The sequence below is a fragment of the Myodes glareolus genome, chromosome 20 (genome assembly GCF_982192425.1).
Source record: "Myodes glareolus chromosome 20, mMyoGla1.1, whole genome shotgun sequence".
Lineage (NCBI taxonomy): Eukaryota > Metazoa > Chordata > Mammalia > Rodentia > Cricetidae > Myodes > Myodes glareolus.
In genome coordinates, this window is record NC_142045.1 from 36,541,176 (window position 1) to 36,565,078 (window position 23,903).

Below are 23,903 nucleotides of genomic sequence, written 5' to 3' on the forward strand. Positions count from 1 at the left end.
TGTTTAATTGAATTTTCCTGGTCAATCTCTCTGATTCTATACCAATACCAAGGTATTTTCATTACTTTTAGTTCTATAATAGGGTTTGATATCAGGGATGGTGATCTCTTGTATCTCTTTATTGTCCATGATTGCTTTGGTGATTCTTTGATTCTTGTTTTTCTATATGAAGTTGATTATTGCACTTTCAAGGTCTTTGAAAAATTGTGTTGGGATTTTGATGGGGATTGCATTGAACCTGTAGATTGCTTTTGGTAGGATTACCATTTTATTATATTTATTCTACTTATTCAAGAACATGGAAGATCTTTCCATTTTCTGGTATCTTCTTTAATTTCTTTCTTAAGACACTTAAAGTTCTTAAAAAATAATAAAGCTAAAGAGGTAAAGAATTGTTTTTTTCATTTCCCCAAATGTATGCATACAACTTTATACAATATAAGTAACTGATTCTATATATGTTCACATACAGTTTAAATGAAGTTAAACCAGTTTGATTAACACTCTTCTCCTAAAAGCCATAATTTACCTATGAAAAATTCAAATATTAGGTCTGAAGATTACCCTCTTTTGTCGCTTGTGACCCTAAAAGCACTTTGATTTGTTCTCAAATTAAACTGCAATAACATATGCAGAACATTTAACACACGGCTATTTAAAAACCAAATAGCCTATCAACATTTCTGCATAAAACCCTAACAGGAAAATTAAAACAATAACCTGAATTTGTTCTCAAACAACAACAAATTCATTTTTTCCTTTTTTCAAAGTATTAAAACAATAATTCTTGGAACAATAGATGTAATATTGATTATTATATTTCTCACTGAAAGTCTTCACTTCTTAAATATCAAAATTTGCTTCTTTGTTAACTGTAAAATTTGAAGTAAAGATACAAGGTTCAACATCAATTCATCATTTTACTTTGTTTAGCTCATGGAGAAAAACAGACACATTAATGAGCATCCAATTTTTCACTAAGCATCACTTTAAAAGCCTGTGTTCTATTAAACCTATTCTCCGTAAATACACATTTTCTTTCATGACTTTGTAGTATATTGAGCACAGTTTTATCATTGTCTTCTATTATAGTTTTTAAAATCCACCGGTTATATTCTCACATATTGATATTGCTAAGGTTAGTGATCACAATGACACATATACTGCATGTTGAACAGGATATATGTATATAATTTTGCCTTAAAGTTTGTCCAGTAACATTTTAGAAGTATCATTGTTCATGAGTATAGCTGCTCTGATTTCCCACTAAACACAATGAGAGGCAGGGACACTGAAGCAGATCGCTGTGGAGTTCCTAGTGGCAACTTTCACATTACTGATTACTGGTCTACACAAGTTATAAGTATTGATCTTCTTAAAAAACAGCACCACATTCTTCAGGACAGTGGAGAATTTTGAAACCCCTGAAACCACATTACCTCAGCTTTATTTCTGTTGACTTTCAGTAGCAATTTCGCTCTCAGGTAGAGGTGGCCCTACTTTCCATCTCCTCCTCCTCACTCTAGCCACATGTGAAAAATGAATGAATTTGGAAAAACTCTTTAAATATACCCATGACTACACATGAAATTTCAACACATGCGACAAAACTGTGCAAAAGGAAAACTGCTGAAAAATGCTGAGAGAAACCAGGTTAATGTCAAAAATTCAAGCAGAAATTGATTTTGATTTTCTAGCATGTAACGTCCTAAAATTCCTCTTCTTGTATATCTGGTTTGTAAAGGACATTGAATATGCTACGAATTTGGGAGAAATACTAAATAGTTGTACAGCTTCACAAATAAGACCTGATGAAATATCAGTAAATAGTTTTTAAAAATAATAAAAATCAGATTCTGAATATCATGAGAGTAAATATTTATCTTTATATTTCTTTTATATAAAATGCTCCCAAAAATCTTGCTCATATTAAAAAACCCTCGGATATTGTCCCATTCTTCTAATCCTAGCACAAAGAAGTAAAGTCAGGAAAACTGTGTATAGAAATTAACCTTGGCAGAAACTTCCAAAAGTCTACAAGGGTGACCCTAGCTAAGACTTTGGCAGCAGTGGAGGCGTAGCTGAAACTGGCCATCTCATGTGATTTGAGTGATGATTGCCTGGCTTGTCATCAGAGAGCCTTCAGTCAGCGACTTCTGGAGGCAGATTCAGAGAGCCAAGGTTAAATACTGGACCTAACTAAAGGAGTTCCTCTGAGGAGAGCAAGGAGGATTATAGGAGCCAGGGGGTCAGGAACATAGAAGTAAATTCCACAGAAATGGCTAACCTTGTTCATGGGCATCCACAGAGTCTGAACCAACAATCAGGGAGCCTGCATGGTACTAACTTATGCCCTCTACATACATAAGACAGTTGTACAGCTTGGTCTATTTGTGAGACTCTTTGTAATTTGAGCAGGGGCTGTCTTTAGTGCTCTGACTGGCTCTTGGGAATGTATTCCTAGTTCTGGAATGTCGTTCCCAGCCTAAATGCATGGGGAGGTACTTCATCTTATGGCAGTTTGATATGACATGCTTTGCAACATTGCATGGAACACCTGCCCCTTTCTGAGCTATTAAGGAGTAGGGATGGATGACGGTGGTGCAGAGGGGGAGGGACTAGGAGGAGCAGAGGGAGGGGAGAGTGCAGTCAAGATGTAAAATAAATAAATATGTTAATAATTAAAAAACGAAATCAACCTTGGCTAAATAGCATGTTCAGAGCAAGACTTACCTACCTGTGACTGTCTCAACAATCTAAAACAAAATAAAAGTGAAACAAATTGTCAGATTATATATTAATAAAAAAATAAATTTTGGTTCAGAAGTTATAGTGTAGGTTGTTACAATATTCCAGCTACCATAAAAAATGATTTTGGAAGAGTATTTTATGACAATATAATTAAAATTTAAGTCACTGGGAAGAGGAACTTTAAGTTGAGAACAAAAACAAAACAAAAATACCAAAAGAAGTATATTCTATAAGACTGACATGTAGGTAAGTCTGTAATGCATAGTTTATATAGTGATTCGGGTAGGAATGCCCAAGACATGTATGGCATTGCTAAGGACAGGTCATGCGGTAAGAAAGAAGGCTGAGATAGACATAGTGAACAATTCAGGAAGCAGAGCTCCTCCATAGACACTGATTAAGCTTCTGCCTCTAAGTCCTTGCCCAGTTTGAAAACATGCTCTGACTTCCTACAGTGATATAGTGTGATATGTAATTGAAGTCTGAAACAAACACATTCCAATCCAAGTAGATTTTGGTTTGGAGATTTTTACAATTAACACTTTCTGAGAGTTTCTGAACACTATAGGATATTAAAGAATTATATATCAGAGACAGAAGATGGACATCAATAGATGTCCTTAATATTCTTTTTATTGATATTCTGAGAGTAATAAAAAATGTATATGCAATAAAAGAAAAGGTTTTGTGCTCAGCAAAAGAAAAGGAACTGGATATAATTCTATTTTGCATAAAAGTTAAGCTATGAGAGATAATAATTATTTTTCAATTTGAAAACTAATCACTGTGGTTGCAGATCATTGAATACAATGTTTATTATCCTTTTAATAATAAATTTTCAATGTATTTTATAACTAATTTATATATTAATAATTAGCAAAATTTGTATCTCTGTTTTAAGGGGATAATGTTAATATTTCTATTTTATTGAAAATACTTAAATATATCTTTAAAAGATATACTTTAGTTTAATTATGTTCTTACAGTATCCATTTTTGCTCTGATTAATGGGCAACCTCTATAACCTGGTATGACCTTAAATCCCTGACTCTCCCACCTTTACTTGATAAATGGGGCATTACAGATATGAATTTTTATTTACTGTATAATTAAGAAAAACTTTAGAAGTTGGCTGTGGTGACTCATGCTCATAACCCTGGTATTGAGGAGGTTAGGCGTGAAGATTGCTCTGAATATGTTGCTAGTCTGTGACACATAGTGAATCATAGAGCTTCAGTGCTAGAATATAAGACCCATTTTTTTAACAACTAGCCTTTAGACTTCTCACTTCTGAATGCCAATGTAGTATGTGCATAATTTTTCAAGTAATTCTTAAACTGCATGTGAAACATTCAAGTGTTTCAATTCTTTGATAAGAACAAATGGGAGAATATTTACTGGTAGATGACATTATTACAAAAACAAAAGTATATGGCTAATTATTTTTGCACATCTCAAGTTTCTCTCTTTTTATATAACCTGAAACTGTATTAAATCTTTATAGTCCCATGTTTTAGCTATGTGTACCAACCACAAACCCCAACAGCCAGACTTTCAGATATTCAGTGGCAACAAAGCCCAGGCTTAAATATCATTTCTTGTAGTCTTTGCAGCAACATGATCATGTATAGTGCCTGAGGCTCTTTGCAGGATTAGTTTGTTCAAATATGAGAAAGCCGAAGACTAAAACTTACAGTCTTGCTAAGAGCAAGTTTCAGTTGCTAACATAAGTACTGCCCTATGCTTCTATTAGCTCTGGACAAGAAGATCTTTCTAAATAACAGTCATTTATGCCACAGAGCCTGCTCTCTGACTAGAGAAGAGAGGAAGGAACTTCAGGGAATTCTGCAATAGAACAGCAGGAATAAAAGTCAATAAAGCCTTCAGTGATAACAGCAGGGTATCCTGTGAGTCCTGTGACCCAGATATCAGAATATGGCTGCAGAACTTACCCATGAATGTTAGCAGTTCTGCTTTATGGATATTGATGTGGCATTGGATGTGAAATTCTAAGGTGTCTTACTTATTTTCTTATTGCTATGATAAAATGCCAAGACCAAGAGAACTTACAGTAAGACTTAAGAGCTCAACAGGAATAGAGATACTTCATCACCAAGCTACAAAGGCATTGATGTTTAAGTTGTTGCTGAAAATTCACATCTCAGTCTACAAAAAAAGAAAACAGAGAAAGCAAACTTGAAATGGTTTGAGACTTTTGAAATCTCAATACCTGTCCCCAGCGACACACTTCTAGAAAGGGCATACTTACTAATCTTCCTCCAAATAGCTACCAACTGAGTGAGGCTCATGTGAGATTTCTGAGACTTTGTTGTAGTGGAATATCACATTAAACCACCAAGGTCAGAAAGTATTTTTGAGAGGCACATTTTATTTTATTTTAGAATGAAATGTGGGTCAAGTTTATTTGATTTCAATGACTATGATAATAAGCATTTAGCTTGTTTTGATATTTTAAGAAGCAGTCTTCAGTTCTTGCGAAGACTAGAGAAACTTCAGTGACATTTTCATCTTCTTAAGAAACCTCTAAATTTGAATTCACATCATTTCCATAAAATAAATTTTGTATATTTATTTATAGTTGTCTGACAGAAACACTTATAGTTCTCCTTTGAACTGTGCATAGATTTAGACATTAGCTAAACATATTGGTATGGAAAGCACACTCCATGACTACTTGTGGATCAGGAGAATATCTACCCAAAAATATATAACACCACAGGATAATCATATTTAGCTGAAATAATCTGAAAGTGCAAATGAAGTACTAGTCATCCCTTCGATGAATGTGCAAACTATATATTCATAAATGTTAAAAAGACTCAGACTGGTAACAGTGATGGGCAGCGAAGTCAGAATTCAATTTGAACACCATCAGGAAAAGATAGCCTACGTAAGCAAAACAAAAATGAAGAGTCTAAGTGTTTTTGGGGGCTTAACTAAAAGAAGAGGAGGCTCTAGTGCTAGACCGGGAATACTGCTGGTTATAAACTAATGTTGAATTTTTCAGAATTGCATCTAGTTAGTTGCCATGATGTCTCAAAAATTGATGTCAATATTAATGAAATGTAAAAGAATTAAAAGAGAATACTTAAAACTTTATAACAATTATTTCAATATATTGTATACTAATGTTATTGACCTTTATTCCACCAAGATGTGGAAAGTAAATCCCTAATGCTGAAGACACCATAAATTTCAGATACATGAAGTAGGTACCCATGAGCTGGAACTGATCTAGATGCCCCCTCTCTGACGACAGGTTTGTATGGTATGGATGGCACATTCAAGCTTCCAAAGGAGTGAAGAAACCAACAGTCCTTTTCAGTTATGTTGCCTATGAACCACAACAAATGCCATGGCACAATGACCCTATGGCATAGCAGTGGGACACATACATTGTTGTTAACCAAACATCTCACTAATTGGACCTAAATTCTGCTCATCAAGAGGGAAATCATGCCCTCTAATGGAAACCTAGCCTGCTACCCTGGGCTCAATAAATAAATTTATGATATTTTCCATTTAACTTTGTAATTATGAAATCACTGTGAATATTTATAGCTATTGAGCTTAAGACATTGCTAGAGTCATTATGCATTTTAAGAATTTCTTAACATTGTGCCAGCCACTCTGTATTTCAATGTAGCCATATGTTCCTTCCTCAGATTTTTTTTATTAACAGAAATTTAAAATGCATACTTTATCTAACCATAATTTTGCTCTAAAGCTTATTAAGATAAAGCTTATTTAAGTTTAATTTAATTAAAAAATAACTGATTGCAAATCCCCCGCACAAATACTATCAGTTAAAGATGCTGATTATTCAAATTCAGTGGTAAAATGGAACATAGATTTAACTATTACAAAAAAAATGAAAGCAAACACTCCCTGCAAGCTTTGCTTTTTGTGAAATATGCAAGAATACAAATGGATCTGAAACAGGAAAGTATAATATTAAAAGACAAAAACCCAACCAAGAAAGACAAAAACTGTGTGTTCTCTCTTACCCACATAAACTGACACACAAAAAGTCACACATGTGCACACTTGCTCAAATGTGGATAAAATCTAAGAAACTAAAAAGAAACTATGAGCAGATAGAAAAAAGTAACATTAGGTTTGACCTATAAACTGTACACCATATTTTCCAATTTTTGTGTATCAGAAAAAGACATTTAAAATTGTCCTCAAAAATTTAAGTAGAAAAATCATTTTGACAAAATACCAAAACCAGTTATTTTAGATAAATGCTGATTGGCCAGGCAGGAAGTATAGTAGGCAAAACCAGACAGGAAGTAGAGGTGATGCAATGAGAAATGGAGAATTTTGGGAAGGAGGAAGCTGATTCCTCCCAGTTCTGCACAGATCATCGAGGGAGCAGGATGTTACCTGCCAGCTGAAAAAGGTACTGAGCCATTTGTCTAAATTAGATCAGAATAATGGGTTAATATAAGCTACAAGAGTTAACAAGAAGCCTGAGCTAATGGGTCAATCAGTTTTATAACTTATGGAGATCACTATGTGATTTTCTTTGGAGCTTTCCAGCTGTGAGGAACTGGGCAGGACAGAAACCCTCAACAATCCAGCCCATTCATGTTACACAGTTATGAGACAAAAAGGGCAAAAAATTGTGTGAATCCAGGCTTTATTTTATGATCACGAGCCTTTCATTCCATGTTCATCACCACAGACTCGTTAACTTAACTCACTGTTTCAGAGCACATTGAAAAGATAGAGCCCAGGTTCCTGACTATTTCCATTCAGAGCTTGCTCTGGTGATCCAACATCATGTTTCCATCCTCCTCTCCAAAAGATTTAACTAGGTCCCACCATGCTATCACCTGGTCACCAGGCTTTTGTAACTTAAGTAACTCTGGGAGAGCACTCCAGATGCAGTCCATGACAGGCACAGGAGAAGTTAAATGTCTGTATTTCATGCACTCTTTTCTGTATTTCATATGTTTGTGTGCTTCTGTGTAATAAATGATAATAAAGAAAAAAATGAGAACACAGATTAGAGAAAGCTGGGAGAAGTTGAAAAGTGGGCAAAGGAGCAGAGGAAGTGAGGCATTGCAACATTCACTCATATACAGCTCAAAATATAAAAACCAATTAAATTTTAAAATTCATGAAAGAAAATGATAAACAAAAAGGAAAATATGTAACAACTGCTAACAACATGATATAAATGTAACTAAAATGAATATGAGCTAGGAAATAATAAACTTGAGACTTTAAAAATGCATACACCTAGACATTGTTAGTTAAATATGAAAACATAAAAATAGTTACATAATCAAATCCTCAGATGGAAGTTACTAATATATTTGTTTTAAATATATTACCTAAGAATTCAGAGTGTAAATTTTTATTGATCAAAATAATACACTAAAAATGAAAGTCATATTCTTAGAAAATAGATAAAATACTATAAGTATTTATGTTAATAATTTGTTTTATAACAAGTATACATTAACCTATTATCAACTTATGGAAATACATTGGAATTATGATATATATTATTTATCAATAACATCTGTTCTTCAGCTATCCTGACAGATAACACATTTGTAGTTGGAGCCAATGAAATTTAACCAGTTCACTCATGGTACATAAGGAGAAGTCCTGTAATTTCAGCTGAGGTAGACACTGAAATTGCTGAAGATGGTTATTAGAAACATGGATGATGTTATTACATGTATTAGCATAGGCAACACTTTTGTAATCATTATGCTTACATATTGGTATATGCTCATTGAATGTTTCAGAACATAAGTTACTACATTGTTAAGTAAAAATAAAATGTGAAGCATTTCCTATCGGAAAATATGATTATGACCTACTGTCTCTAAAGGGAGATGCAATACTTTCAACTAGAAAGTACTTCAAATACTCTAAAGATAATAGCAAAAAGATCTGAAATGATAGAGAAAATTACTGGAGCTGATGAGCAGCGAAAGAAGGTACAAGGAAAGGATTTAACATTGCCAGTAGCTACCAGAGATGAATTACTCAGGGCTTTAGCTTCCTACCCTGTAATCTACTCTGACATAGCATCAAGTTCTAAAGGCCCAAAATGATCCAAAGAAGGTAGATAAATACCTATAGGACTGAATAATCTAAAAGAAATTAAGCAACTTGTTTTAACTTATGGCTTGCTTTCTGCATTTGTTAGGGAGATGGTAAAGACGTGGGCTTTTAGCATTAAAGTGATGCCACATGACTGACTTCAGTTAATTTTAGCAGTCCTGGATGATGGGCCTCAACTCATGCTTAAATATTCTTTCAGGAAAGAGGCTAAATTTTAGAATAAGAGGGAAAAGCAAAAGGACTTGAGACTTCCCAAGATCAAATTCTTGGTGAGGGCACTGATGCTGACCCACAGGCTCAAGCTCTTTACAATGAACAAATCTTGTCCCTATGCCACAGAGCAGCCTTAAATGCTTGGGACAGGATTCAAGAACTAGGAAAACTCATTAAATTATATGCCAGGTTTAAACAGAGTCAAAGAGATCCTATTAGTGACTTTTAACAAAGATTAACTAAGGCTATACAAATAGGAGTAACAGACTCAGATGATAGACAACTACTTATTGAATTTCTGGCTTTTGAAAATGCCAACTTGGAATGTAAAAAGATAAAAAGGCCTTTAAAGGTTAGATCAGCACCTATGGAGGAATGGATCCTACATACAGTGAACATTTAGACATTTGACTATAACTCTGAATCTTGGGTAGGAGAAGCAATTCCCAAAGGAATGAGAAGACATCAAAATGTGAAATGTTTTAATTATAGTAGAATATGACATATGAGAAGGGATTGTAGATAAAGAATTCCTAGAAATAATGTCTGCTCTGGGAATGGCAAGAATAGGAGAACTCAGCTCTCAGGTATATATAGAAGGTGTGGCAAAGACTAATATTGAACCAATGAATGCAGATCAACAAAAGACAAACAAGGAAACCCGATATCTTTGGGAAACTCTAACAGACCCCCAAGTCAAAAGTGGTCCAGTCATTCCCAGTAACTCATGAGGAAAACTAAAAAAATTTAGAGCCTTCTGTAGAAAACACTACTGTTCTAGATGATGGAATAAACATGGAGGATAAATAAAAATTTCCAATAGGAAATAAGAAATGTATATTCTGACTGACTTCTATAAATGATCAAACACCAAAGCTAAGAATGTATATAAATTTCATTGTAATTGTGGTTTGATAGACATGGTGTGGACATGGGTATCATTACTCCAGAATCTATAATTTACCATTAAATGGATGACATTTTGCTATCTGATTCAAACATAGATACTTTAGAAAGAATGTTTGAAGAAATAAAATTTTGCCAAAATAGGAATTACAAATTCTTCCTGAAAAATTACAGAGGACATTCTGTCAGTTACCTAGGTTATAAAACAGGCTTACAGAAAATTAGAACACAAAAGGCACAAATAAGGAGAGACCAACAGCAGACTTCTAATGACTTTCAAAGATTGTTAGGAGACATTTCCAATCTCTCACCAGCTGTTGAGATAGCAAATGATCTAATAATTTATTTTAACAATACCTTAGATGGTGATAAAGGTTTGAATAGTCCCAGAGAGTTAAGAGCTGAGGCTGAAAAGGAATTGATAATTGTTGAGGAAAAATTACAGGAGTCACATGTGGAAGAGTGAATACAAATCTTAATTGTATTATAGTCATATTGCCCCCCAGAATTTCTCCTACAGAAATTGTAATAAAAAGGGATGAAATTATTTTAGAATGGATTTTATACCACATAAGGCAAGTAAAAAATTAAAAACTTATGTTAAAAAAAGTCTAAATTAATTATAAAAGGAAAACTGAGACTTTGTGAATTAACAGGTATAGACCCAACAAAGATTATAGTGCCTTATAGAAACAGAGAAAACAATCCAAAGAATCAATGAATCAAAAAGCTGGTTCTTGGAGAAAATCAACAAGATTGACAAACCCCTATCCAAGTTAATCAAACGGCAGAGAGAGAACATGCAAATTAATAAGATCAGAAATGAAAAGGGGGACATAACCACAGACACAGAGGAAATTCAGAGAATCATTAGATCTTACTATGAAAGTTTATATGCCACAAAGTTGGAAAATGTAAAAGAAATGGACATTTTTTTAGATAAATACCATATACCAAAGTTGAACCAAGAACAGGTGAACAATCTAAATAGACCTGTTAGTCGCGAAGAGTTAGAAGCTGTTATCAAAAATCTCCCTACCAAAAAAAGCCCAGGACCAGATGGTTTCAATGCAGAATTCTACCAGAACTTCCAGGAAGAGCTAATACCTATACTCCTTAACGTATTCCACAATATAGAAACAGAAGAGTCACTGCCTAACTCCTTTTATGAAGCTACAGTTACCCTAATACCAAAACCACACAAAGACACAACCAAGAAAGAGAATTACAGGCCAATCTCACTCATGAACATCGACGCGAAAATTCTCAATAAAATACTGGCAAACCGAATCCAAGAGCACATTAGAAAAATTATCCATTATGATCAAGTCGGCTTCATTCCAGAGATGCAGGGCTGGTTCAACATACGCAAATCTATCAATGTAATCCATCATATAAATAAACTGAAAGAAAAAAACCATATGATCATCTCACTAGATGCTGAAAAAGCATTTGACAAAATTCAACACCCATTTATGATAAAGGTGTTGGAGAGACTGGGGATACAAGGATCATACCTAAATATAATAAAAGCAATATACACCAAGCCGACAGCTAACATCAAACTGAATGGAGAGAAACTCAAAGCCTTTCCACTAAAATCAGGAACGCGACAAGGCTGTCCACTCTCTCCATACCTCTTCAATATAGTGCTTGAAGTTCTAGCAATAGCAATAAGACAACATAAGGGGATCACAGGGATTCGAATTGGAAAGGATGAAGTTAAACTTTCGTTATTTGCTGACGATATGATAGTGTACATAAGCGACCCCAAAAACTCTACCAAAGAACTCCTACAGCTGATAAACACCTTTAGTAACGTGGCAGGATACAAGATCAACTCCAAAAAATCAGTGGCCCTCCTATACACAAAGGATAAAGAAGCAGAGAGGGAAATCAGAGAAGCATCACCTTTCATGATAGCCACAAATAGCATAAAATATCTTGGGGTTACTCTAACCAAGGAAGTGAAAGACCTATTTGACAAAAACTTTAAGTCTTTGAAGAAAGAAATTGAGGAGGATACCAGAAAATGGAAAGACCTCCCCTGCTCTTGGATTGGGAGAATCAACATAGTAAAAATGGCAATTCTACCAAAAGCAATCTATAGATTCAATGCAATCCCCATCAAAATCCCATCAAACTTCTTCACAGACCTTGAGAGAACAATAATCAAGTTTATATGGCAAAACAAAAAACCCAGGATAGCCAAAACAATCTTATACAATAAAAGAACTTCTGGAGGCATTACCATCCCTGACTTCAAACTCTATTATAGAGCTACAGTATTGAAAACAGCTTGGTATTGGCATAAGAACAGAGAAGTCGACCTATGGAATCGAAGAGAAGACCCAGATATTAACCCACAAACTTATGAACATCTAATTTTCGACAAGGGAGCTAAGGGTATACAATGGAAGAAGGAAAGCATCTTTAACAAATGGTGCTGGCATAACTGGATGTCAACCTGTAAAAAAATGAAAGTAGATCCATATCTATCACCATGCACAAAAATCAAGTCCAAATGGATTAAAGACATCAACATTAATCCGTCCACTTTGAACCTGATAGAAGAGAAAGTGGGAAGTAGTCTACAAGATTTAGGCACAGGAGGCCTCTTCCTAAGTAGGACCCCAGCAGCACAGACAATAAGAGAAACAATGAATAAATGGGATCTACTGAAACTGGGAAGCTTCTGTAAAGCAAAGGACACTGTCAGTAGGACAAAAAGGCTGCCTTCTGACTGGGAGAAGATCTTCACCAACCCCTCATCAGACAAAGGTCTGATCTCCAAAATATACAAAGAACTCAAGAAACTAGGCACTAAAACTCTAATTAACCCAATTAAAAAATGGGGTACTGAACTTAACAGAGAATTCACAACAGATGAACTTCGAATGGCCAGAAGACACTTAAGGTCATGCTCAACATCCCTAGCGATCAGGGAAATGCAAATCAAAACCACTTTGAGATACCATCTTACACCTGTCAGAATAGCTAAAGTCAAAAACACCAACGATAGCCTATGCTGGAGAGGATGTGGGGTGAGGGGAACACTCATCCATTGTTGGTGGGAATGCAAACTCGTGCAGCCACTGTGGAAATCAGTGTGGCGGTTTCTCAGGAAACTGGGAGTCAACCTCCCTCAGGACCCAGCAATACCACTCTTGGGAATATACCCTAAAGATTCCCTAACATACTACAAAAGCATTTGTTCAACTATGTTCATAGCTGCACTATTTGTAATAGCCAGAACATGGAAACAACCTAGGTGCCCCTCAATAGAAGAATGGTTAAAAAAGGTGTGGAACATATATACATTAGAGTTTTACTCGGCGGTAAAGAACAATGACATCTTGAATTTTGCATGCAAATGGATGGAAATAGAAAACACTTTACTGAGCGAGGTAAGCCAGACCCAAAAAGAGGAACACGCTATGTATTCACTCATAAGTGGATTCTAACCATAATTAAAGGTCTTTGAGCCTATTATTCGTGATCCTAGAGAAGCTAAATAAGAAGATGAACCTGATGAAGATTATTTAGCTATCCGCCAGGAGGTAGGAAATAGACAAGAGTCCCAGGTAACCTCGGGTGCATGGGGGGGTGGGAGGGTCGATGGAGGGGGAGAGGGCTAGAGAGAAGGGAGTAGGGGAGGAACGGGGAAAGCTTGGTGGCCGGGGATGGGGGGGGGAGGGAGGTAGGATGAATATGGGATCAGGGAACAATATATTTCAACTAAGGGAGCCATTTTAGGGTTTACAGGAGACTTGATTATATATGGGATCCCAGGTCCAAGGAGAAATCCCCCAGATTGCTCTCTGGACAGAGGAGAGGGTGCCTGAATCGGCCGTGGCCCATGACCATACTGATGTATATTTTGCTTATCACCATAGATCCTTCGTCTGGCGAAGGACGGCTATGCAGTCGGAGGCCCACATTGGAGCAACGGATTGAGCCCCCCGAGGTCCAGAGGGGGAGCGGAAGGAGGAGGAACATGAAAGACGAAATCAGTACTGCGAGGGATGCTATCACCCACTGATACAAGGGAACGGATCTGATGAGAATTTACCAGGGCCAGTCGGACTGGGACTGAACGAGGAGGTGATCTAGCCAGATTCTCGGAATTTGGCCGGATTCTCTGACTGTGGCTGGCCCGGGGTCTTTCTGAAAAGCCATTGACTATGACACTGGGACCTGTTTCCTCTGCATATGCTGGATTTTGGGGATCCAGTCTGTTTGGATGCTCGCCTTCCTGGACTTGGAGGGAGGGGGAGGGAGCTGGAGCTTCCCACAGGGCAGGAAACCCTGACTGCCCTAGGGGACGGAGGGGAAGGAGGGGGGGAGTGGGGGGAGTGGGAGGGTGTTGGGAGGGGGGGCAGAAATGGAAACTTTTATAATTTAATAAAATTTACAAAAAAAAAAAAAGATTATAGTGCCTTTTACTACTGATTGTACTTCCTGCTTACTCAAGTAATTTTATTTCCCTTCTTGGGTCTTTGATATGGTTAAAGACTAGATAGTTGTAATTGCTTTACTCTCATGATTTGGCAAAGTTATTTATTTTACAAGACTTAAGCTACACTAGGATTGGATAATTATTGAAGCATGTATTACATGTTTCTTCCTTGATATTATTTATGCTGCCTGTAATTCTAATTTTTTATCTGATGTTTGTTTTTATTGTATATAATTTTGTATTAGACTTAGAATTTTCTTATTCAAACAAAATAGAGAGACACTATAGGAATTCCTATCGCCAGTAGCCTTTAAGTTACCTGTCCACGTGTGCAGGACCCATTATACTATATATGCCGATCTAAAGCATGCGCCCAGGCTCTTTTCCAGCTGTGAGATTTGGTTGTTGTTCCCCATTCCAGCAGAGGATTGTGATCTGTGATCTACCACTAAATAAATAACCCTCATAATACTCAATTCTGAGCTAGTGTCGGATTTCTTTTAAGCGTCCATCTTCATCCTCCAACGCTAAACTTCTGTCAGATTACACACAAACATATTATTTTCGAACTACAAATTAACAAAGAAGTAAAAGTGAATTTTCTTAATAAAAAAAATCTACTTGGGAACTAGAGAACAATAGCCATATTTAGCAGCAACAAATTGAAAAAGAGGTGTTGACATTTTTAAAAAGATAAACTGCCTGCGAAGTGGAGAACAATAACCTATGACTTTATTTTACTAACACCTTCAATAAGTTTATGCATATTTCCTTATTCTTAGGTTTTTAAATTGTTTTTGATAATTTAATATTTTTTGTACTTGTGAAATAATATAGCTACTTAAGTTTTTTCAGTTCAAATAATGAAAAAGAGTTCAGAGTAAAACCGTTATATTTATCTTCTTAATATATATATATATATATATATATATATATATATAATTTTCATCTAATTCAGAATAGTCAAAACAAACATTACTATACATACTTAGACAGTTCATTCTACATTCTCCTAAACACAAGAGTGGAATGGGCATCACTCAAAGATGACAATGAAAGGGAAATATATATAAAATCAAATATTCTTTCTTGTTAACACTATAGTGAAAAATTGAAGGATAATCAATAACTAAGGAGGATATATTTCTAAGAACTACTGAAAACAAAAAAGAAACAATAGAATGTATATATTTGAATACTACCCATGTCAGTAAGTGGATACAATTGTGGCTCTTGTGACATTGAAGACCAATATACAATTTTAATATATTAATTTTCATATAAATTACTTTATTTTTGAGTATTAATATATATATACATACATATATATATATGTATCTTGTACATATCAAGTGTCTACAGAGTGCAGAAGATACAGTTAGATTCTCTGAGATTAGACTTGTAGAAGGTTCTTAATCACAGTCCTCTGAAAAAAATGACAAGTGTTTTTAACCACGAGATCCATCTCTCTGGTCTTTATGCATGAAATTTAAGACGGAAATGTCAATAACATTATTAAAATTGTCAAGGAATACCAGTGTGACTAAACAAAAGTAGGACACATAAACAGACATGAGTATGCCTGTTGTATAGAAAATAGTTAAAAAGAATCAGAATCAAGCAAGAGAAGAAGATACATATATATCTGTTTATGTATAAAATCGAAATTAAAGTGAGTCACTTGCTTAAAATTTATATTGTTTAAATGAATCATATGCCTTTTCACTTTTTGTAAATAATAAACTTAGTTCATTCTTTTGAAAATACTGCTTTTCATTCAATAAACTTTTTATCCCATTCCACTTACAACTACTCTTAGATTCTTTCAATAGTAAATTGCTTCTAGAAAGGGATTTATGTCCTTTCTAATGTTAAGTCGAAACATATCTATCATACTTTCAGAAGTGAATATATATTGTGCCTGAACAAGAAAAGGTGCAAGTGAAATAAGTATGCTAAGAATACATGATTAACCTAAAATACATACTCAGATTACAGTCTATTGTATGATCTTCACATAATAAAATTTTCTTTTATACTCTCTGGTAGATTTGTATAATTCCATTTATTGTCAGGAGAAATATTGTAAAACAACAGGTTCCATACAATTTCTAGTAGATAAATACAGGAAACCAGAGTAAAATAGTTAATCTCAAACCATAGAAACAAACAAACAAACAAAAAAACTAGTTTTTGTTCTTGGATTTGCTTTGACATATTTTCTTCACCAATTCCCTAAGGTTTTCGTTATCATTAATGAGTACATTTCATTTTAAAAAAAAATGCAGAAAGTTCTTTTGGGGGAAGGGACATGAAGTTTTGTGACTGATATCAGATAGCATGCATGATTGATGTCAAACAGTTTGCAATGCAATCAGTCTCTCCATAATTTTCCATAGCTCTCTTAGATTTTTTCATTCCAGAAAATTAAACAGGAACAGTAATATTCTTCCACATGTGTCACAGTAAATTGATATTAAAATATTCCATTAATGGGGGTTGGGTAGAGAGCTCAATGTTTAGTACACTTGTGTCACAGTGTCTAGAAACCTACGTAATTGATGATCAGTATTGGAGGCACCTTCAATTCTAGCCAGAGAAGGCAGAGACGAAGGATCCCTAGATGAAGTTTATGAGCAAGCAAGAATAGGGATATATGAAGGAGTTTTGGGTTTGATGGAGAGGCACTTCTATCAATGAAGAAGATAGAAAGTCCTTTCAGATGATTCCTTAAGTTTCAAGTGCACACAGTGATATGCAGACCTACCTAGGTGAGGGGCAAACTGAATCAGGAAAAAGGAATCCAACATGCCCAGGACTAAAGACTTGAGCATGAGCAGTATTAACCTTCCATGGCCCATCCTAGGTCTGCCCAGAGGCTCCAACAGCTGCAACTGAGTCATAAGAGAAGATGGACTGGACCAGTCAGAGGCAGCCACAATGGTGACCTGACTTTAGAGCTGCTGTTCCCCTTCTTTGGTTGGTGAAGTGTATATAGAGATTTCCTTCTTCCTAAAATAAATGGATCATGTTGTTTGTCAGCCTGACCACCTGTGTCTACATAATTGACTCTGAGTCTACTTGCAACCTACATGGGAATCCTAAAGGAGCACAACAGCATCTGGTGCCCAATGACCTGAGACTGAAAGTCTCATTCTCTACCAATGGACCTAGCTCCATTAAGGGAATTGAGCCTTGTTGGGTCAGAATTATTGTAGTTTTGTGTGCTGTGTTCTTTCGGAGATTTATTTTTGCTTGTTTTTTCCACTGCTGTTTGCTATGCAAATAAGCTTTTTCACTTTTGATTTCTGATTTACTCTTGCTGGATTCTTTGCAGCAGTACAGAACAGTACCCCAACACTAAGTAGCAACCAGTAAGTAGGCCCCTCTATAGTCTTATGCTTTCTTGGTCTTCTGTTAGACCAAGTAGAATCCTTCTCTTTAACTCTATTGTCTATCTTGTCTGTGAATACATGTAGGCAGAAAGGCATACTCTCTTGCTCAACTGCTTGGCCTGACACTCCCAAATAAAGACTGACATCCCCCTGTCTCAGCAAAACCTAAAGATGATTTCCAATAGTCAAAAGACCGGATCCCCCTCTCCCCACTGCATGAGACATAAGGGTCCTTCACACAGTTTTGTTCCTGTTCTCTGTCCCCTTGGCTTGATCTAATCATGAGAAACTTGCCTTCCCATGCCAATGAGGCCCATATTGGGAATCTTAAGTCATTTTTGAAAGGTCAGGGCCTTAAGAATTAGTCTTCTGACCTTGAGAATTTTTGCATGCATGCTGCTAATATAGCCCCAGAAAATATGTGGAAACCTGGTCTATGGATGTGGGTTCTGTTTCTGGCCAGGAAAGGGGATGTATCTACAGGAACATTGCCTCCTCTTCATATTATTCCCATTCTGTTGGTTATAATTGCATGGTTGAAGTTCTCTCCAGAGGAAGTAATTGCAGATCATAACCAGTACTGCCAAGAACAACATAATATTAACCTGTCCATTACTGCAGTCATTACTTTGGCCACTGAAGGTGATAGGGTTGCAGAAACAAAGCTAATAAATTGTACTAAAGAAGGAAAGGCAGCAGACAACAGTAGAGAATGTCCTCACCCTATGGCCATTACCCATTAAGCCCCCTTTTGTACCCATCCCGTGAACCATGTCTTCCACTTCACTAGTCTTGAAATGAGCTACATTTTTGCATACCACCTGTTATTAATAACCGTTTCAGAGTTTTTCCTGAAACCAGGACCTCATCCTTTGGGTACAGACCAGGATGGAGGCATTCCCAGTTAGTGTGGGACACAATGGTACTAATCAACATTGGATTTCCACCCTGCTGATGGGATTTTCTTTAATACAAAGGTGGCCAATAAGTTGGACCCTGATTCTTCCAACTTTGAGCCGGCTTTGAGACAACGGTCAATGCAGTTATAAACCCGTTTTTCTTGGTACAATCTATTAAAAGCAGTGCTAGAACCTACTCTATCCCTTGACTGGAGATTAGAGTATGATGATCAAGCAGAGGCCCGATTACATCTTAATTTATAATATGTGATGTAGAACAGCTTCTACAAAAATATCACTTACCGGAATAGGGACATAGGGATCAGAAAAATATCAAAGAGGAGAAGATATGAATGAAATATATCAACAGGGCAGTATTGGGAAGCAGTTTCAGTGAACACAGAAATTCACCTGTGTTTAATTTTCCATGCAGGTTTATGCCCAAATATAACAGGGGGAAGAAGACAAAAGACTACTTTAACATGAGACAAAGAACAACTAGAATAGTTAGTTACTTGCTTCAATACTTAGCCATGACAAGTCATTCTGCTGTTTAGGCAGTGAAACCATGCTAAACCAAATAAACAAGTATCCTACAGGTAATGATTGTCAAGTTCAAAACTTCTATTTCAAAATAAGAAAGAGAAGTTTTCTTGCATATCCTGACAATTTGTCAGGCTGAAGTGTGTTGTGCCCGCCTCGACCAGCAAGGAAGACACAATACTTGACTCTTCTTTCTGTGGTTTATTCAGGAACCTTGAACAACCTTCTGACCCTGGGGAAATCCAGCCCACAGTTTAAAGAGCCTCTGGGTAGCCAACCCCAGCTTGCTATGTGGGAACTGCAGATAGGTCCAGAAACGCGGAAGCAAGCCAGATCCTTAGCCTTAGCCATATATGGAGTTGTTTACGACTGAGAGCACTCACCATCAGGGAGGTAGAAGGCGGAAACCAGTGCCATCTTTGAGGTGTGGCACTACAGCAGCTCTCTACAGGAGTGAAACTCCACATATGGGCCATCTTAATGTCAAAGGAACCAAGTAACCACATCCTGGGTCACGATGGATAGCCCTAGATTTGGTCAACAATTTTGAGACACCTCAAACTCTCTGGCCATCAGACAAGGTAGAAGTAGCCTTACATTTTTGGGCCTCCACAAACATTGTCAATCACCCTAGAGGTACTGACAGGTCTATGCTTATTACCAACAAGTATCTCAGATGGCATTCTTGTCACTCAGGTCCTGCACCCTGTTTAACTCTACAGTCTACTTTATAAACTTAGTTCAACAAGCAGGAGAGACTTTTACATACTTTCTAGCTCTAGTCACTGAGGCGGTAGAAAGGAAGGTGGAAAATGGCCCAGCTAAAGACATGCCCATAGAACAACTTACTTGGGAAGGCCTTAACACCATTATGCATAATTCAGTGGCAGCAGTCAGACATGATTGCAGCCACAAATGGGGAATTGCCACCAGAGATTAGACCCAAGGGTCAGTTCTACTGTAGCCCTTTCTATCTCCCTGGATGCCTTACTTATGACCCAACACAAAATTATCATTAGGGAAGGAATAGCCCCTTACAGAACATGTTGGGGATGTGAGAAAACAGGACACTTTGAGGAGGGACTACCCTTGAGCAAAGCCTAAGGCTAGGTGCCATAAATGCAATAAAGGCTTTCATTGGGCCAAAGACTACAGGTCTGCTCGGAAAGGCACAGAAGCTCATTAAACTCCAGGCAGGGCACTCCTCAGATATTAGGAAAAATATCTAATTCAAAAATATATTGAACATTGATAGTTCTTCCCCGCAATCACATGATAACTTTATTTTTGGATGTTAGCCCATAAAGAGCTGGTAGATATGGGTGTGAATGCCACTATACTTACTAAAAATGAGGCTCTTGGCTTTTCACACTGGCAATTCAAACCAGACCCGCCAATTAGTGTTTTTGGAGGCCAACAAAACTCAAAACTGACTACTTGCCCTGTACACTAAAAGTATTTGGACAGAAATATGGGTGTATTTCCACCTATTATAGCCAATATACTCTGTAACCTGTGAGAAAGAAATATCCTGGAAGACATGGGTGTTGTCCTCACAACAGATGACTATGTCTTTCATGATGATACCATGGTTTATAGGAAGGTGGGCATGGTAGATTGCAACCCTACTCATGACCCATTACCAAAATTCTAAGAACAATTGTTTTCCAAGATTTCTTGACATTCCACCTCTCAGTTCTATTGCTATTAAATGTCTCTCAGATCAAGACATCTGGGTGGAACAGTGGCCTATTATTGAACCCAATCTCTCTATATTAAAAAACTTGTTGACTAAGCAGCTAGAGCTAGGTCACACAGAACCATCCACTAGAAGAACCAACACTCCTATCTTTGCAATACCAAAGAAGTTGGGAAAATATCAACTGTTAGAATACCTGTGAGCAATTAATGCCCAAATGGATAAAATGGGATCATTACAGAACAGTCTGCCTCACCCAAGTGCCACCGCCCATCACATAGTTATCTTAAATATTGAAGGCTTCTTCTTTCAAATCCCCTTAATGCACAGGATATTGATTGCTTTGCCTTTACAGTTTGGAAACCTAACATGCATAAGCCTGCGCAGAGGTTTCAATGGATTATCCTACCTTAAGGAATAGTCCTTCCATATGTCAGCTATATGTCATCCAAGTTGATAAATATCCAAAGAATATTATCCTAGTCCATTACTGGGGTGACTTGGTGTTGGCTCACCCTAATAAAAATATTGACAAAAGACAGTTGATCTGCTCCTCCAGGACCTCGCCTTTATTAAGTTAATGGTAGCACTAGAAAAGATCCAAAAGATATCACCTTTCTCCTTCTTAGGATTTTCCATTACTAAGAATAGTCAGCTTTTTACCTTCAAATTTAATGTAAAGGATAAATATACCATCACAAAATTAAAACAATAATGTGTCACAATTATTGGCTTAAACCATTTCTCCTCATCCCTGAGCGAGAGATGTGACACTCTTTTCCCTTCTTGAGGACCAAATGTGCCCCTCAAAAAAAAAAAAAAAAAAAGATGACCCTATCTCAGGAAGCAAAAATTGTTCTGCAAAAAAATACTTTGTTAGCAACATCCAATTTGCAATGGCATAAACCAGAACACTGTCTCCTGGCACTGGTTCTTTGGATGCCTAAAGGATTCTTGGACACATTGTGGCAGGAAGGCCCCTTAATGTGATTTCATCAAGTCTACACTGATCTGTACAGTCTCTTCTAAATTTGACCTGACCTCCTAACTCAGGCTCAAGATGTGAATACTGTTCTAGAGAAATCATAGCAGGGAACCAGATAAATTAGTATTTTCCATTTCACAAAAGAAGGTTCAGGAATTATGGGCATATACTATATCATTACAGGAGATGGTCTCTGAGTTTACAGGAAGAATAAATAACCATTTTCCAAAGGATAAAATCCTGGCTGAACTCCCCTCACTCCTGATTGAGATCCCAATATATTCATTACTGTCATCCAAGTCCATCCCATACGTGACTTTGGCTTTCTCAGATGCAAAAAAATCTAAATATGGAATATTAATTAGAAGACACAATAAAAAGCACACAATTTATATAATACTGTATCCTAGGTCTGTACAATTAGGAAAATTGCTGGCATGCTTATAATTTTTGGTTGAATTTGATTGAAATGAGCCTGTTAACATATTCTCTGACTGTACAAGCAGCCTATGCCCTTGCTTTCTGAAGGATTAACGATTCTTTTTACACAATTGCAAGTACAATTAATACAAGATGTGTTAGATCAAAGTAATCAACCATAGTATTTGTCTCATATTTGATCACATGCAAAATTGCCACGAATCTTAGCCAAATATAATGAAAAGATCATAAGCTATAATAATGACAGCATTTAATGAACTACTAGAACAAACAAATTAACAATTTTGTCTCTATCCTATCCTCAGAAATTACACAAGCTCCTCCCTGAATTAGTGGTCTCCCAATGCAAATATATATACAAGTCTTGCACAAATTGCACACCACTTGTCCCTCTGGGGCCCCTCAAAAGGGCAGTGATTAACTCCCATGACCTGCTGCCTAAGGTGATCTGTCAAATGAATTTCACTCACCATGTACCCTTTGGCAACCTCAGATGACTTCATGTTGTGATTGATGCTTGTTTGGGCTTTATCTATGCCCTTGCACTGTCAGGGGAAAAGGCAATTAATTGATGTGGGATTCCACTCTGTATGCTGTGATTGCCATGTAAAATAAAGAACTGCTTTGAGTCTATTGCAAGGCAGAACAGAACTAGGTAGGAAACGTTAGACTGAATGCTGGGAGAAAGAGCACAGAATCAGAGAGATGCCATGTAGTTGCCAGAGGAAAAAAAACTCGAGCTGCCAGATAGAATCTTGCATGTAGGCCACAATCCTCATGGTAAAATATAAAAGAATGCAAATGGATTAATTCTAGACATAAGAGCTAGCTATCATTTACCAAGCAGTGATTTAAATAATATAGTTTTTGTGTGGTTATTTTGTGGTCTGGGCAGCCCAGAAAGAAGGAACAGCCTCCTATAATAATTAATGTTATTAAAGCATTAAAATTGGCAATGTTAATAATGGGCATTCCATGGGCCATAAAAATAGATAATGGCCCTGCATACACATCACAACAGTTCAATGATTTTGTGGGTCCTTGGAAACTCACTCATACTATAGGTACTCTCTATAATTCCCAGGACCAATCAATTGTTGAACATGCAAAATGCACCATTTATAATTGCTTGGCTTGGGAATCTCTCCAGACAAAAATAAGACAAAACAAAACAAAACATAAAACAAGGCTCTAATCTGCCTTGGTAGAAGTACTTTTCTTATAAAGTACCTCAGGTTTTTTTTTTTTTTTTTTTTTTGCCAAGACATATACCTCTGCCATGGATGAGATGGAAGATGGAAGGACCTCATCACCTTCAATGGCAACCCCTCGCTTCACTCCTGACTCAAGAGTAAGGGTATGCTTGTGCCTTTCCACAAGACACCATCAAACCAGTATGGGTACCTTCAACAGATATTCAGCTCACCACAGACAAGATATCCCTAAAGGAGAAAAAAGTGGAGGCCAGAGAATAGTAATGTACATGGTCTTGCCTCCTAAT